The following is a 16,408-nucleotide window of genomic DNA, read 5'->3' as shown; positions in this document are numbered from 1 at the left end:
TGCTGAGTGTCAAAATGGTTGAACTTTGGGAAACACTCTCCTAGGTAGCCTCCAATGAGCTGGGCTCCCTGGGGATTCCTTCTCTAAGCAGAGTCTTTCAAGTTGTTTACACATTTCTTATCCCTAAGTCTGGGGAAAATGGAGTCTGGACAATTCCTGAGATGCTTTTAAGCCATGTCTTCTATTGTCTTGTTGTAAAGTACTAGGCTTCTTTTTAAAGTTAATCTTTTTAGCACCCACACTTTCTGGCTTTCCATGGCTCTAACTTTCCATGCACTTTCTTTCTGGCTAAACTGCAAAATTTGCTCCTGATGCTCACTGTAGAGATGGTTAGAAGCAGCCAGCAGTACCCATGTCACAGCCTGAACAGCTACTTTGAAATCTCTTTGTCAGATTATAAATTCTGCCTTACATGATGTCTTAGGATATGGGCAAAATAGAGAAAGTTCTTTGCCAGAATGTAACATGCATGGCTTCTAGTCCAGTTTCCAATACAATTCTCATTCCCGTCTGAAACCTTTTGAAGCTGGCCTTTAATATCTGCATTCCTAACAGTATTCTGGTCTTCTGAATTCAGAACAGAATCTCCTCCTCACAAGCTCTGCTTATTGCATTCTAGGACTTCACTAGCCAGCATTTTCAGATCTTTTCAAACTCCTCCCACACACCAGTTCCAAAGGTTCTAAACCACATGATCAGGTACAACTATAGCAATAGTCCCACTCCTGAGCCAAAATCTGAGTCAACTTTCCCATCATTGATTTTTGTTTTTTTGTTTTTTTGTTTTTTTTTGGTACCAGGGATTGAACTCAGGTCCTTGCACTTGCTAGGCAGGTGACGGAACCACTGAGCTAAATCCCTGGCCCAGCTTTCCCATCATTGAGACACAATAACCAACACTAGCAACTTAATTTTGACTCACAACTTTCAAGGATTCAGTCCACGATTGGTTGACTCCGAGAATGGCAGGATGGAAGGGAATGACAGAGGAGAACTGTTCACCTCATAGCAATCAGTAAGCAAAGAGAAATGGAAGGAGGCAGGGACAAGAATATTCCCTTCCAGGTGTGTGACACAAGTGACCCTCCCCCTCCAAGTAGACCCCATCTCAAAACCCAAGACCTTTAAGGGAACATTTTAAATCTAAAATCTTAACACCAAACTTTGGCAAGACATTTTTAAAACATATTTTTGAGCTGGAATTATTTTAAGCTGTTTATGTACACTAAGTTAGGTCATGAATATCATCTCAGAAGTTTTCTGTATCTGAGGCTTTCTTGGATAGATGTAAAACTTTTTTTTTAATTGAGTTTATTGGTACATTTTAGGTATACAGTACAGTTACATTCATCATTGGGATCTTGTACCTTTACATGACAGGTCTTGGTTCTCATTTTTTCCCCTTGTCCCTGCTCTCCCTTTACCCCTCCTCCCTCCCCCTTTACACACCTTTCTTTTCCATTTTTTCATTTTCTCCTATTTTTTCTTTTCCCTTATTACCTTTCCTCTACCCTTCCCGCTTTCCCTAGACTTTCAGCCCTTTTCTTCCCATTTCACAATGTCGGTTATCTCATTAGCAATTTATGTACTTATTACAGTTTACTCACACCAGAGAAACTATTCGGTATTTACAGATGTGTGACTTATTTCACTTAGGAGTATATCCTCAATATGTATCCATTTTCCTATGACTGAATCTAATTCCTCATTCTTTATGGCTAATCTTCCATTTTATAGAGAAACCACATCTTCTTTATCGTTTCCAACTGATGGGTAAATGGGCTGTTTCCATGTTTTAGCTATTACAAACTGTGCTGTTATAAACATAGGTGCGCATATATCACTGTGATATGATTCTTATAATTCTTTTGGAAAGATACCCAGCAGAGGGTTGGCTGGGTCAAATGGAAACTCTAGTCCCAGCTCTCTGAGGTATCTCCATATTGATTTCCATAGTGGTTGCACCAGTCTGCACTCCCACCAACAGTGGAGAAGGGTTCCTTTCTCCCCACAACCCCGCCAACATTTGTTATTTTTTGATTTCTTGATAGCAGACATTCTTTGTGGGGTGAGGTGGAATCTCAGTGTGGTTTTCATCTGAATCTCTCAAATGACCAGTGATGTGGAACATTTTCTCATATATTTACTTGCTGCTTTTACTTCTTTGAGAAATGTCTGTTCATTTCAGATGCCCATTTTTGAATTGGGTCTTTATATTTGGGGGGGGCTGATTGTTTTGAGTTCTTTATATATTCTAGATAATAGTCCTTTGAGAAGCAGCTGGTAAAATTTTTTTCCCACACTGTAGGTTTTCTCTTAGTTCTGTTTATGGTTTCTTTTGCAGTGCGGAAGCTTTTTAATAAGATGAGATCCTAGTTATTGATTCTTTCTGCTAGTTCCCGTGCTACTGAGGATTTGTCCATAAAATCTTTTCCTATGCTAATGTGTTCAAAAGTTCTGCCTAACTTATCTTCCAGCAAGTTTAGTGTTTCTGTTTTAATATTTAGTTCTTTAATCCACTTGGATTTTAATTGAGTGCACGGTGAAAGATAACACCTACAGTAATGAGGAATACAAGCACAAAGTACCCAGATAGGTTATTACAATCACAACTGAATATGAAAATGTATTAATAAAATTCGTACAGGCATGAATTCAATGACTGAGGTATTTATAGATGTTTTAGATTACAAAGCATGTGGCTCATGGGGCTGGGGATTTAGCTCAGTGGTGCTGCCACCTGCCTCACAAGGGCAAGGTCCCGAGTTTGATCCCCAGTACCCCAACCCCAGAAAAGCATGTGGCTCAATATTTACAAATATGAAACTTATATGAATAAAGAAAATTTATGATTTCAAGTGCAGGCACATTTCTGAAGATGGACAGGGACAACTGCCTAAATCTTTTGTAGTAGATTATAAGGCAGCTCCTAAGTTTTAAGGAAATAGTCTCTAGAAGTTTCAATGGAACTTCATATCTCTATGTTAGCTCTCCATATTTGGCAGCAAATAAATTTGATAAAATTACAAGTTTAGCTTGCCAAGGTACTACAGTGATTTAACACAAATGCATCTCTTACATATTATTTTTTTCTCTATTCATACTCGTTACAGACTGAACTATGCTCTCACTTCAATTCCTATGGTGAAGTCCTCACTCCCAATAAATCGTAATATGACCATGTTAGGAAACAGGACTTTTAAAGGGATGATAAAAGTAAAATAAGGTAATGTGGGAAGGTCTTAATCCAATATGCTTGAAGTCTTTATAAGAACAGGTTAGGATACAGAGAAACATGACCATGTGAAGATAGCAGAGGACGATCAACACATTCAAGCAAGAGAGGCCCTCAGAAGAAATCAACCCAGCTGACACCTTGACACCGGGCTTGTAGTTTCTAGAATTGTGAGGAAATAGATTTATCTTGATTAAGCCACTTGTTCTGCACCATATTTTGTTAATAATTTGATTTTACCCAGTAAAGCTTCTCATTATTATTGCTTCCATTCTTCTGTTATGAAAAGCACTTTCTATAAAAGTACATGTCATAGTTCCTTATTTCACGAATCAAAAGGACTTACAAGCCGATATAATTGTATCTTTCTAACGTGATTTGAGAGACTTGTACATTAAGGTTATGAGAACTAAGTTTCTAAAGTCCCTTAATGATGTTTTATATTGTTATTTATGTAATGCATAAGCATATAAAATGGAATATAGCATTAATCAAAGAAAGACCATTGGGTGTTAAGAACTGAGACACTATGAGGAGCTCTCTATTTATTGAGCAAACACTTTCTGATCACATTATGCCCAGGTCCTGTTCCAGGAGCTGGGAACACAGCAGTGGACAAAACCAAATGCTCTTGCTTCAGATGTCCTACCTTTCAGGATAAAGGCTGAACTATCTATTTCTCCTCTATTCTAGTCTGCTGCATTATTGAGAATTATACATATTTAAATGATTTCCTGTGGAATCTGTTGGATTTAAACCTTGAATCAGGCCAGTTTTGGATTAGGATCAGGAAAATAAAAACTGATTTGTCTTTAAATCTGGAAATCTGAACCACAACTGGATGAAGGCTGTACCTGCTCTGTGACAGTTGGTGTCTGCCAGCATGGCAGAGGGGAGCATGTTTCAGTGAAAGCTCTATTTCACATGTCCTGGCTGGCTGATTTGGAGGAAGAAATACTGTGAGGTCCTAGAGGTGGACTCCTACGGCAAAGTGTGGGGAATGATAATGATGGGTAGAGACCAAGTCGAGGGACAGAGGAGCACTGTTCAGAGATAGCTGTTGCTTACCTGGGGCAAGACTCATGTAGGGAGACTGTTATGGCTTATATCTGGATGCTCCCCCTGCCCCCAAGGCCTCGTACTCATAGGTGTGGCTTTTGGGAGGTAACTGGATCATGGATGTCTGATACTTATGGGTGTGATAACTGGATTAGTCCACTGATCAGATTTGTATAGTTCTGGGTGTGGGTAAATATATTTAATGAAGATCCACCTCAGCTGTGAGGAGCACTAACCCATTGGTTTGTAGTTTGGATGGAATAAAAAGAGGAAGGGAAGCTTGTTGCCTCACTGTCTCCTACTTGCCATGCTATGAACTGTTTCTCTTCCATGTTCCTCTGTCATGCTTCCTTGCCTTGGAGCCAGGTGACAATGGACTAAAACCTCTACAATCTGTGAGCTAAAATAAATCTTTCCTTCTTTAACTTGTGGGTGTCAGGCATTTTGTCCCAGCAATGAGAAAGCAACCAAGACACTTTCCCCTGAGATGGATGACTGGATGAGCACAAGGTCACATGTGGGTGAAGGAGATGTTCTACATCCTGACTGAAGAGGTGATTGTTATGTAGATGTAACAATTTCTCAAAAACTCACCAACACATATACAGTGGTAACAGTTCATGAACTTAATTTGTTCCACAATTCTGGGAAAAATGGCTGTGTTCATGTTCATGCAGGGAAGATGGCAACAGTTGTGTTTGTCACCTGATGTGGAGTTTGCAAACTAAACAAAATTTTGCCAAATGCTTCTGTTAGCAAACCAAATTTTCTGAAAACAGAAGCATTCATGAACTAAGAAATTATTGTAATTAAAAGGGTGCATTTTGTTTAAGGTAAACTGTGCCTCAATAAAGTTGACTTGTTTAGGGCTGGGGATTTAGCTCAGTAGTGCTATCACCTACCTTGGTGCAAGGTCCAGAGTTCGATCCCCGGTACCAAAAATAAAAACAACAAAGTTGGTTTTTAAAGTGAAAAGGAAATAAAAAGCATTACCAATATAATGTTATACATTTTTAGTTAAAATCAAAATTTGGTCCTCTCCTCTGTGGTGATCATCCTGATTGAACTGGGATGTCCTTGACTTTGAATCTCTAAACCAGTTTTTGTAGACAATTTACTTATTTAGCTAGCTAATTATTTACATATTTATAGTACGTTGATACTTAAATTTTCAATCTCTTGGGCTGAGGGTGTAGTTCAGTGGTACAGCACGTACTTAGCATGAGTAGGAACTAAGATTCAATCCCTAGTGCAAAAATAAAATAAGATCAATCTCGTTCACTAATTATGTGAATGGGACTAATTGATAGTCTCATTGTGGTCTTCAGCGTGCTAACTATATATAATGTGCACACATAAGTACTATTCAGAGAATTAGAATCATCCCAAAGTGTTATAAGACCACTGTTAAATAAACCAACATTTCTATTAGTCTTCAGACTCACTTCGTAAGTTTATAAAAAAAAACTTTAGTCATGAAAAGAACATATTACATAATTTTAAAAAATCTCTTTCTGGGCTTTTAGGTTTTTGGTTCTAAGCTTCCCATTAAGTCTCTCTATACAACTTTGCTTCCATTTTCTTGTTTCTTAGAGAAATTACTGGGTTTGCTGCTTATTTTCAGAGTTAATTCTTCCTGGCGTACAAATTCTCTTTCAGGGGAAGTCTTCAGCTCCTTAAGACCACAGTAGAGTTATATATATATATTTTGGTGTAATTCTGTTGTATTGATTTGTTGAATTAGTTTTATTCAAAATAATTTGTTTATAGGTGTTTCAATACAAACTAAGTTCACATTTAGTAGTTCTGCAGAAAAAGTACAGGTATTCGGATTAGTGTTAATCATGTCATTTAATTTCAGTGCAGCAGCAGTACTTTTCTCGAGTGGGTGATGGACAGGAGAAAGCATTAGCCCAGCAGCAGGAGATCTGGATTCCAAAATGAGTAGTTAACAAGGCCAAGTTGGTTTTACAAAGCAGGTACTGTAACCGCTAATCATCTCATTTAGGACATGGACCAGGGTCCTCCAAGTACTTGTTCTTAGAGGAACTGTGCCTACTTTACTAGGTTTAAGGTTATTCTTTTTCACTCTTGGTATATCAGATTATTTTAGTTATCTTTCAAGTTTAGACCTTTGGAGTATAGTTTTCAATGGAGAAGACTATAGTTTACATTTTGGAAATGTTACCTTTGAAAACATTTTAATAATTAAAAGGCACAGGTAAACTGCACATAGTTTGCTCACTTTCAGTTATTGACAGTACAGCTTTGGGGCAAAGGGGATGCGAAAAGAGTGAAGTGGCAGCGCCTTCAAAAGGACAGAATTTAAGTAAAGGGACAGAAGCCACCTTAGTCCAAACAGCACCATACCTAATATATTTTCAAAGTTAAATAAAATATAGAATATATTCAGTGCTTAAAGGCAAGAAATGTTACCAGTTTATTTAGGATTCTATATCAAGTGCCAACACTTCAGTTTCTACTTTTTCTGCATCAGAACTGTTGTTTCCACTTGTTTTCTAGTCTTAGAGCCATGGATCAGGTACACTCCCGCTTAAGATTCTACCATGGGCATGGACTTTACTCTACAATTCATCTGTGTTTTAGCAAACTACAATGGTTTGGATTATCAGAATGAAAGCATTTGAAGTAAAATGATTCAGGTAGGCAACTCTTTTTTGGAGGGAAAAGATATTTTGTTGCTTTTGGAAAAGTTAATGGATTTAAAGTAGAAGAAAAGGACAGAGGAAAATAAAATCAAATAACTTATGTATTTTGTAGATAACCACTTGTAAACTATTCCTAAAAGCATCTCTTTGCATATATATTCACATATATATAGCTTTTCATAAACAGAGCAAATGATGCATTCAGCTTTGGAATCTGCTTTGAATCAATATTTCATGCTTTTTAAAACAATAAATGTAGATGTGCATCCTTATTTATATGACGAATTCCATTATATGAAACATAACTTACTTGATTCGTCATCATTTGTGGTATTTAGGTTGTTGCATTTAGTTTCCACTATTACAAATTAAGTGGTAATATTTAGCATATTTTGTCCAACTAACATCTATAATATTCAAGTTTTTTTAAAAACAATAATATTGGTTTCTGAGTGGAGACAACTGTTAGTAAGAATGGAAATATTTTTACTTTCTGAGGAGTTTCCTTTTCTATTCCATTTGCATTACTACCATGCATACTTTTGGGGTTTGGAAGATGGGTAACTGAGTCCTCTTCCTCTCACTATACACAGAAACTTTGCAGGCAAAGCTAGGAACTATACATTTTGGTAAGAGGTTAAGGCAGTGGAAGGAAGTGTGATTCTTCCCTCCATGGATTTTACTGGTCCTTGTTGCCATTTTCCTGAGTGCTCTAGACCCTCTATGGTGGCTCTCGCTTGAACCTCCCTTCCAGCAATGGTCCCATGTTGTATTCTCAGTTCCCCTTTCTCTCTAGCTCCAGAGCTTACTGAGTAAAGGAGTCAGGTGTATAAATGCTGTCCTGCGTTCTATAGATGCTACTTTAGTGCCTTGGGAGTTGACCCAGCTGGTTAACCAGGTATACTTGCTGGTACTATGTTGTTGGAGAACAGTGACATGTTTACTCCAAGTATTTCTTATCAAAGATGAGATTTCAAGGCTTTATGTTCCTCAAGAAGATGGTCAAGTGGGAATTTTGGGCACCCTGTTAGGCTGGGGGTTGTGATCACCAGACAGAGGAGGGCTGTGCATCCTCCAGTCACACTAGTTAGGGAGAATGCCTGCTTTGACTAGCCTTTTCCTGCCCAGTACCACAGCAAGAAGAGCTGTCCAAGCCGGGTGAGGTGACAACTTACCTGTTGCAGTAGCAAAACACGTATATTTAAAATTTTTTTTATTAGTGTATGTTTTCAGTATATTATGATAATATTCATTGTGGGGTATTGGTACATGCATATAATACATCTCAATTATTTTTCTTCTCCTTCCCCTCCAACCTAATTAAAAAAATTTTTTTCTTTTTGGCCAGCATCTGATTTATTTTATAATTCTTTACCGAGTTAATTATAAACACAGATTAACTAGCCAGAAAACATATAAAACAATTATACTAAATCAAGGTATTTTAGCTACATTGACCATGCTAGATTAAAATTACTTTTTTGTCTCTCCCTTTTCCCTCTACAAAATACAGGAATATTAACAGCAATTAGGATCTAAGGAAAATGGCTATATGCTAAATAATTATCAAGATTAGGCTTAAAATATAGGCCTCCATTTGTATGCTGCTTTCCTATGGTAGGTATGCAAAAGTTTACTCAGTCCAACTTTGGGAAACAGAGTGAGACAATTACTCTATCTGGAGACTGATCTGCAAAATGCAGCCTTGATGCCTTGTAGGTGTTACATCTTAGAATGGGGATGTTTTGCTATAGAATGTGGTTTCTGTCAATTTCCTTCAGAACTTACTTGGAGAAATGCAGGTAAGAAGACAGGCGTGCTCATGAGTGCTGTGAGCAGGATGTAAGGGTGCTGTCAGGAGTGATGGAAACTCATCCAATTATGGCTCTTAATATGGCCAGAAGTTTTTTATGTTGGAATATCAGTAAAGAAACAATTATATGTGGTAGTTGGTATACACATTCTAAAATATATATTAATATTTATCAAGAAACTTTAAATTGTTCCTTTCTGGTCAAAATAACCTAGATATTTCAATTCTAATAATTTTATGAAAATAAGCAGATGCAAAGATCAGCATATAAAAGTGCTTATTAGAGAAACATTTTTTTTCTTATACTGAAAAAGAAACAAATGAAAATCCATTCAGTGGAGAATGGTTAAACTGATTATGACTAAATGATATGGCTTGCAGTCATTATAAATAGTTCTTAAAAATCCTCAAACGGCATGGTAAAACATTTGATACTACAGAAAAAAAAAATGGAGGCCACTAAATTTTTATACATAGCTATGAGCTCATTATGGTAGAAGTGTAAAAAAAAAATCAAAGAAAATCTCTGCTACCCCATTAAAAGGGGGAAACATTAACAAAATACTGAACGAGAGCTAATATGAAGAAAATGTCATTACCTTTGGCTCTAAATAGAAGTCCAGTGGTGTTGTGTACGCGTGTACATCATCTCAACAGTGTTCTGAAAGGTTCCTTGCCTTCTAAACTCATAAAGGATATATTCTCTCTTAATTTAAGAAGGAAAAATTTGTTATAGTCCTGCATATCAAAACTAGGCAGATTTCCATACTAACATATATATTTTTAGTGATGTGAAAAAAATTGGAGCCAGAATGATTGTTTAAAAAGTGTTGGTACAGTTAAAGAAGTGTTTTGAAGTTAACAATCTTTGTTATTTTCTTTTTTTGTACCGGAGATTGAACTCAGGACCTTGGGCTTGTGAGGCAGGGGGCGGAACCATTGAGCTAAATCCCCAGCCCTATTTTTTCTTTTTAGATAGTTCTCAGTGAGAAGCTAACATAGATAAATTCTTTATAGAATGCAGTTTCTATCACTTTCTTTCAGGTACTGTGTTAAATATTAGGGCATGTACGCTCTGAAGTAAAGTATAAATGACATATTTCAGAAAGTAACTAGCCAATTTAGGAGAGTGTTTCTCAGTTTTGGCACAATTGTCATTTTGGGCTGCACGGTTCCTTGTGAGGGCTGCCCTGTGCATTACAGGTGGTTTATCAGCATCCCTGGCCTCTACTCCTACATGATGGTAGCATTCCCTCCTTGGGGTGGTGATAAAAAAAAAAAAAAAATGTCTAGACCCAAGTAGACTGACCCTACTTGAGAGCAACTGACAGAAAAGTGAAACAGACACAAACAGCATGCACGTTTTTCTTTTGCAGGATTTGGCTATTTGCAGGTTAAAAAGAATAGCACAGGTTTTCCCCTTTTAGGTAGATGACTTAAGAAATCATACTTTTAGTATTTTTCTTCCAATAAAAGTCAGGACTAAGCTCTGATGAATACAACTCCATTTCAGCTAGGTTATTTTCCTGGTTCATTAAAGAAAGCAAACTAAAAAGGCAATACATACTATTTGTTGCTAAAAGGAATCTATGAATCTCAAGAGCCAACAATACAATGAGGAAACTACAGTGGACCCTTAAGTTAAGCCTGGCACACAATGGGTTAATTAGATTAATGGAAGATTGAGCTGCCTCGTTATCTATAGTGCATATCCAGGTAAACATCCAGATCTCAGCTGTACTGACTTACAACCAAAAATCTGCTCTCAGGAACCAATCAAGTTTGTAAGTCAAGGGTCCACTATACTTTCCAAAAATTTCGATCTATAGTGAAAGGAAATTAACAATTGAAACTGTAGCTTTCTACATTCAGTACTAGTGAACCCACTGCCTTGCCTCTAATTCGGTTTTTCCCCTCCCCTTGCGGAGAAAGAAAAAAATGGAAAGAAAACTACCAGAAAACTGTAGGAATTTAAAAAAGTAGCACTTTCAGGTGGCTTCCCAGTCTCTTACTCAGATTAACAGTCCCTGGTACCTCCTAGATACCAAGCACTGCGATGGGTATCAAAAGCAATCAGAAAAGTGTTTGTTTTAGAAGCTTACAGTTACGTAGTAATTTTTTTTCCTTAAGGGGAATTAATATGCCTTTTGGACAGATAACTTCCTTCTGCCACCAAAATCCTACCTTAGCTCTAGAGTGTTTGCCAACTGCCTCACTTCACTGAATCCTGGCTTCTACTGATATAGGGGAAAAATGTTAACTCCCAATCTGCTAGGTATCAGATATGTCAAGTTTGTGTCACCTAAAATAGAAGAATGAATTCTGAAGAACAAGAGATTCAGAGCAGGAAAGATTTATTGAGATAGCTCCTGAGAAAGGAAGGGATTTGAAAGTGGGCTGCCACTAAGGCCACTTTTCTAAGATTTAAGGAGCAAAATCATGAGGTGCTTACAAAATCATGAGGTGAGTACAATGTGGGTCAAACTATAGTCCATCAATAAATCACAAGTATGGCCACTTAATGTCGATCCAATAGAGAAGCAGGTCTGGTAGCGAGGGTACATGGAAAGAACAAAGGCATTTTTGAAAAAGGATGGGTCTAGATGGTCTGGTCACCCACCTGGATGACTGATGTCTATCTGGAATTGACTGGGACAGGTGATACCAATTATAATTCCAAGTTACTGCTTATCCCCTAGGGGAAGCCTCTAGGTCTGATCACTACATCTTTATCGTGAAGCCTGGTCTTCAGATGTGCCTCCAGCAACAATTCTGTTATTTTTTCTGCTGACTTTCTTTAGACCCAAGTCCCTTTCTGACTGTATGTTAATTTCTATCTAACTTAGCTGCCTGTACTACTACGGGGAGCCAGTTATGACTGCCCTACAGCTCTTGGTTGGTGTCCCTATTATCTGGGGGCCAATCAGTGAAAGGTGTCAACATGAATACATAAAGCTAAGTAAAATATATGGAACTCTGGCCAGACCAAGATAAGGTTTAGCTACATATAACTTGGGAATTCAAGGCAACAATGGTTTATACAATAGTCTATTTGTCAAGTAATATCTTGTCCATGGGTTCAATTTTCAAGATCTGGTATGCCAAGGTACATAAGAAAATTCCAGCCATCCTGTCCTTCACATACCAAGAAGGAGAAAAGATGAAGCTTCTTCAGAAGGCTTTCCTGGAGGCTTTCACTCACAATTCATTGGCTAGACTTAGTCAGCTGTGCTCTTTGAGCTGAGTCCAAATGCTTTTCCTCACAAAACAGAGGGCTTCATAACTACGGATGATGGGAGAGGGCAAAGTGGATGGACACATAGAAGCCTCTCCCCCTTGGGTCTATGCCTGATCCTTCCTGCTAGATGCCAGACTGTATTAAAAGTACACTGTGGATCTTAGGCGCACACATAGGAACACCACTTCCAGTTTTGGTGAGCATGGAATAGTGAAGAAGGTAGAATTTGGGAAGAGAGAAACTTAAAACTACTCTGGGGACAGATGGTGAATGCTCAGTGTTGAAGTAGATACCCACTTTCCAAGTGGGCCTTTTCCTGACCATCCATAAACTATGGCTTTCCCGTGCTTCGTTATGCATACCCTAAACAAAGATTTTGCTCATGAACAGAACAAGTGCTGTCTTCCCCATCTTTTTCCCTCATGGCAGCATCCTCTTCTGAGCTGGAACATGACCTCAGAATCCTTTTCAACACAGTGTTCCTGGTCTAAAAGACTTGGTGCTATTATTTAAATCTACCTATCCTTAGTGTATTTTCTTGTGGGAATTTTTATTCTGACAGGTAATCTCTGGACATTTTGTTACTTCATAGGAATGAATTACTCACAGTGGAATCTTAGTAATATCCATAAGGAACATAGGAGATAGTTATGCATAGGCAATAGGCTGATACTTCTTTTCGGATTCTATCACTAGTTGGTTGCAAGCATCCTCATCACTGGACATGTTCTATCTTGTTCTTGTGACTACCTTACTGGCCTATGAGTTTCCCAAGGGCGAGAAATACACCTTACCCTTGATTGTGTTCCCAAGATAACTGGTTGAGTATACTCTCAAGGCATGTTTTATCAATAAATGAATTGCCTTCACTGGTCAAGGTGAAGTGGCTATCAAAGTAAATACCTCCTCTATAGCTGGTTGTATTCTGACCAGCTTCCCATCAAGTACCAAAAGGAGGCCTTATGCAGTGACACAGTGAAAAGGTCATTGGAAAGCAAGAGGGTGAGAGAAGAGCATCAGTTGCACAATAGATGGAAGGTCTTGGTATTTCCCAACTGCTTTAGAAACATGAGTAACTGATATAGGGAACTGGCTATGAGGTGAGAGGAAAAGGAAAGCTGTGCCCTGAGCAGGTCCTCCTTTGATCAAAGGCACCAGTCCTTGCCTCACCTGGCAGTTTCCTGTGTTCTGAGGGGAGAGTGATTCTGGAATTGTGCAAATAATTCATAGTGCATGCTGATGAGTGTAGCTGATATAAGGCTGCAACTATGCTCTACCTGATTTGATTAATAGGCAGTGTATTATCCTTGATCAGCTTTTTTTTTTTTGGTACTGGGGATCGAATTTGGGTCCTTGCGCTTGCAAGGCAGGCCACCAAACCGCTGAGCTAAATCCCCGGCCCCTTGATTAGCTTTTATAAGTAGACCTCATAAATAATTAAAGCTAATACTAATATTTCCTGTAGCTTAAAGATGATTCCACAGAAAATTGTTATAGAAATTACTACTACCCCCTCCAAAAAAACCTGACTTTGCTAGTTCACCAACTTCCATATATTTACTTGTTTACAATGATCAAATTCTGCAATTGTGATTATGGAGAAAGATGAAGGAAAATATACAGATTTTTTTTTCCTGCTCAAAAAACAGAATGGGTGGCCCATGTAAATAGATCTAAAATGATTTTTTTCCCCTGTCTTGAGGACAGGGCCTGTGGCAGTGCTGGATCCTACCCCATTCTGACTAGACCCATCCCCTATTGAGGGACTGTAGCTGCACTGATTCCCAAGTGACACAATGTTGAGATGCTGTGATCCAACGCACGTGTTACTTCCACTTAATGCTGCTGAATCTTGTTGCCTGTCTTCTACAACTGACCTTAGCCAGAAGGTTGAGAAGCGATGTTGTTGCATCTTCTCACCCTGACAGTGATGAATCTCACAGAAATAAGGCTTCTTTTACTCCTTCATCTCTCCACTCAGAGTCTAGATCTGTTCCTAAGCAGTGAGCTCCTAGCTTCCTTTAGAACAGAAAAAAGAAAAGTAACATTGGTCTCTTTGACTCATAAATGTTGTAGATAGGTGTAAACAGAAGGTAAGAGTGGATACAGCTGAATTGAGTTCTCTTGGACTTTGGTATCAAAACCAGGTTCAAATTCTTATTTTGACCATGTGTAGATTTACTTATCAGCATTAGTGTCTGTGGGATAAGAGAATAGGCTTAGAGGTACAAAAAAGTAGAAAAAAAAAGCAGTAACAAAAATCTCAAGCCAAAAACCAGTCTAATGCATGGCATCTGGCAGGTGGTTCAAAAAGAACACCTTTCATTTCAGATCACATTGCCTCTCTAGTGTTCTGTGATTTTTCTTAAAGTGACAATATATCAGGCCAAGAGCATTTTTGCCTGGAGTCTGAAGTATGTATGTGTGTGTATGGGCACGAGCATGAGTGGGGCGGGCTTCCAGTGGGAGGGTTGGCACCCAGGTAAATAACTATGGGGAGGCCTTAGTGCTTATCTTTCCTCTTGCCTGTAACCAAAGTCACACTTTTGAGTAAATCAAAACAGGTGTGTTCCTAACATTATGGCTGAATGTCAAAGAACGAATGTAGTTAGCAGAGGGAGGGGGAATAATCACTGCAGACCAGTGGCTGTATTATCCACTGGCAAGGATGATCCCAGACATGCCTTCCTTACCTCTACAGTCACTTTGTTTGGTAAAAGTACCCAGCAAACGGTCTGAGCCAAAGTATGCACACAGCTGTGCTGTTCTCTATGTACCTTTCTGTTTGTTCTCTTTATATTTTTTTGGTACTGAGGATTGAACCCAGTGCCTATGTACTGAGCCCAATTCCCAGCCCCCTTTTTTATATTTTGAGACATCCAGATACTAAAAGAATTGATATTTATCTAGCACTAGCAATGTGTGGACATCTTGCCAGAGGTTTCATAAATATTAAATATTTAATCCTCCATTTATAGTCTTTTTAAAAAACCTGTGCTGTCCCTCCTTTGTGGGTAATGTTTATACATTTATTAGTCCATATTTTTAAAAGCTTAAAGTTTTGAGTTGAAGTGATGTCATCTGGATGTGGCAATGTCCTAGGCAAAAACATGGCTGTAATGTGAAGATACTCACCTGATGAAAAACCGTAAAAGGAAGAACTGCAGCCCAGGAGAGGTTGAGTAGAGAGCGACAAGACAGTAATTAAGGCTGTACTAACATTTTTGCTATCCAACAAAGCTTGATCTGGGGGGCAAAATTGTAAGTCAGGGAATGTGTTCAGATTTTCTGGGCTACAGTGTGTGAGTAAAGTAGCTGAAAATTGAGAGATTCCCAGATTGTCTCTTCTAATTTTCCACTTTGTGGGACACTGTGTAAGAGTAGGCACCCAGTCGTTAACCTTTGTGGCATACCTACTCAGGAATAGTAGATAATTAAAATTTATGAAATTCAAGCCGGGAGTGGTGGCATATACTTCTAATTCCAGCTTCTCAGGAGGGAAGATCACAAATTCAAAGCCTCATGGGCAATTCAGTAAGATCTTGACTTAAAGGGGCTGGGAATGTAGCTCATTGGTAGAGCGCCCCTAGGTCCCAATCCCCAGTGCGGCCCTCAAAGTGTAACATTTATATTAACGTTATAGTTTCAGGCCTTAAGAGAAAGAAATAGGATGGTGGTGCACGCCTGTTATCGCACCACTCTTGGGAGACTGAGGCAGGAGGTTGGAAAGGTCGAGTCCGGCCTGGGCCACTTAGACTTTGCACACACCCGCCTCCTCTCATGATCCCATCACTACTGGGAAAGAGGATGCGGAGGTTGTTCTGGTCACTTTACACTCTTTCCAGCACAGGGAGCCACGTGCTGGAAAGGGACGGGAGGACAGTCGCCCAGCCCTAGGGCAGCCACGGTGCAGATACAAGACCCAAGATATTAGAGAGAAAAGAGGAGGGCCGGGAATTTAACTGAGTGGCACTGGGCCCGTCGCGCAAGCGCAAGGTTGTGAGTTCGATCCCCTGTACCCGCCCCCCCCCAAAAAGCAAAAGGGCAAAGAATAGTCTCCTTCATCTTACCCTTCTCCCCCGGAACTCAAAACTCTCGGCAGCTACGACATTAAAATCCCCGAAGCCTCCAAGGCTTACTCCAGGGTTGGGACGAGTTCCCAGTCGGGGTCCCAGCAAATCTCCACGCCGAAGAGTCCTTCCCAGTCAGGGCCCCACTCCTTTGACTTCAAGCAAGAACGACGGTAACACGAGGTCGCTCCACCTCAGTACGTCACCTCAGTGCGCCAGGTCGAGTCCGGATCCCCTACCCTGACCCTGGTCCCGGGAGGCGGCGGTTCTGGGGAACTACGTCTCACCCCGAAGAACGACCAAAAGTTGGAAGCCGGCTCTATC

At 39.3% G+C, this 16,408-nt stretch overlaps 2 long non-coding RNA genes across 6 annotated transcripts in view; one reads left to right on the top strand and one right to left on the bottom strand.

Annotated features, from left to right (window-relative positions):
• LOC104849234 overlaps positions 1 to 6,889 on the top strand; it is a 48,184-nt gene extending 41,295 nt beyond the window's left edge. Inside the window, exons 3-4 of the long non-coding RNA XR_004517963.1 lie at positions 6,156 to 6,273; positions 6,818 to 6,889. This is a non-coding gene — a long non-coding RNA (uncharacterized LOC104849234). The remainder of the gene's footprint in view (positions 1 to 6,155; positions 6,274 to 6,817) is intronic.
• Positions 1 to 16,401, bottom strand: part of LOC104849233 — a 28,886-nt gene extending 12,485 nt beyond the window's left edge. For 2 of the 5 annotated variants that reach the window (XR_776701.1, XR_004517959.1), the window contains exons 1-3: positions 16,085 to 16,401; positions 13,892 to 14,033; positions 9,376 to 9,482 (exon numbers count right to left, since the gene is read on the bottom strand). This is a non-coding gene — a long non-coding RNA (uncharacterized LOC104849233). The remainder of the gene's footprint in view (positions 1 to 9,375; positions 9,483 to 13,891; positions 14,034 to 16,084) is intronic. The other 3 variants (XR_004517961.1, XR_004517962.1, XR_004517960.1) reach the window with 3 other exon arrangements.
• Between the last annotated feature and the right edge of the window lie 7 nt (positions 16,402 to 16,408).

Source organism: Fukomys damarensis, unplaced genomic scaffold, assembly GCF_012274545.1.
Source record: "Fukomys damarensis isolate Sample0158 unplaced genomic scaffold, DMR_v1.0_HiC HiC_scaffold_19, whole genome shotgun sequence".
Classification (NCBI taxonomy): domain Eukaryota; kingdom Metazoa; phylum Chordata; class Mammalia; order Rodentia; family Bathyergidae; genus Fukomys; species Fukomys damarensis.
Note: the sequence above shows the minus strand (reverse complement) of the source record. Positions and strands in the feature narration are given on the sequence as shown.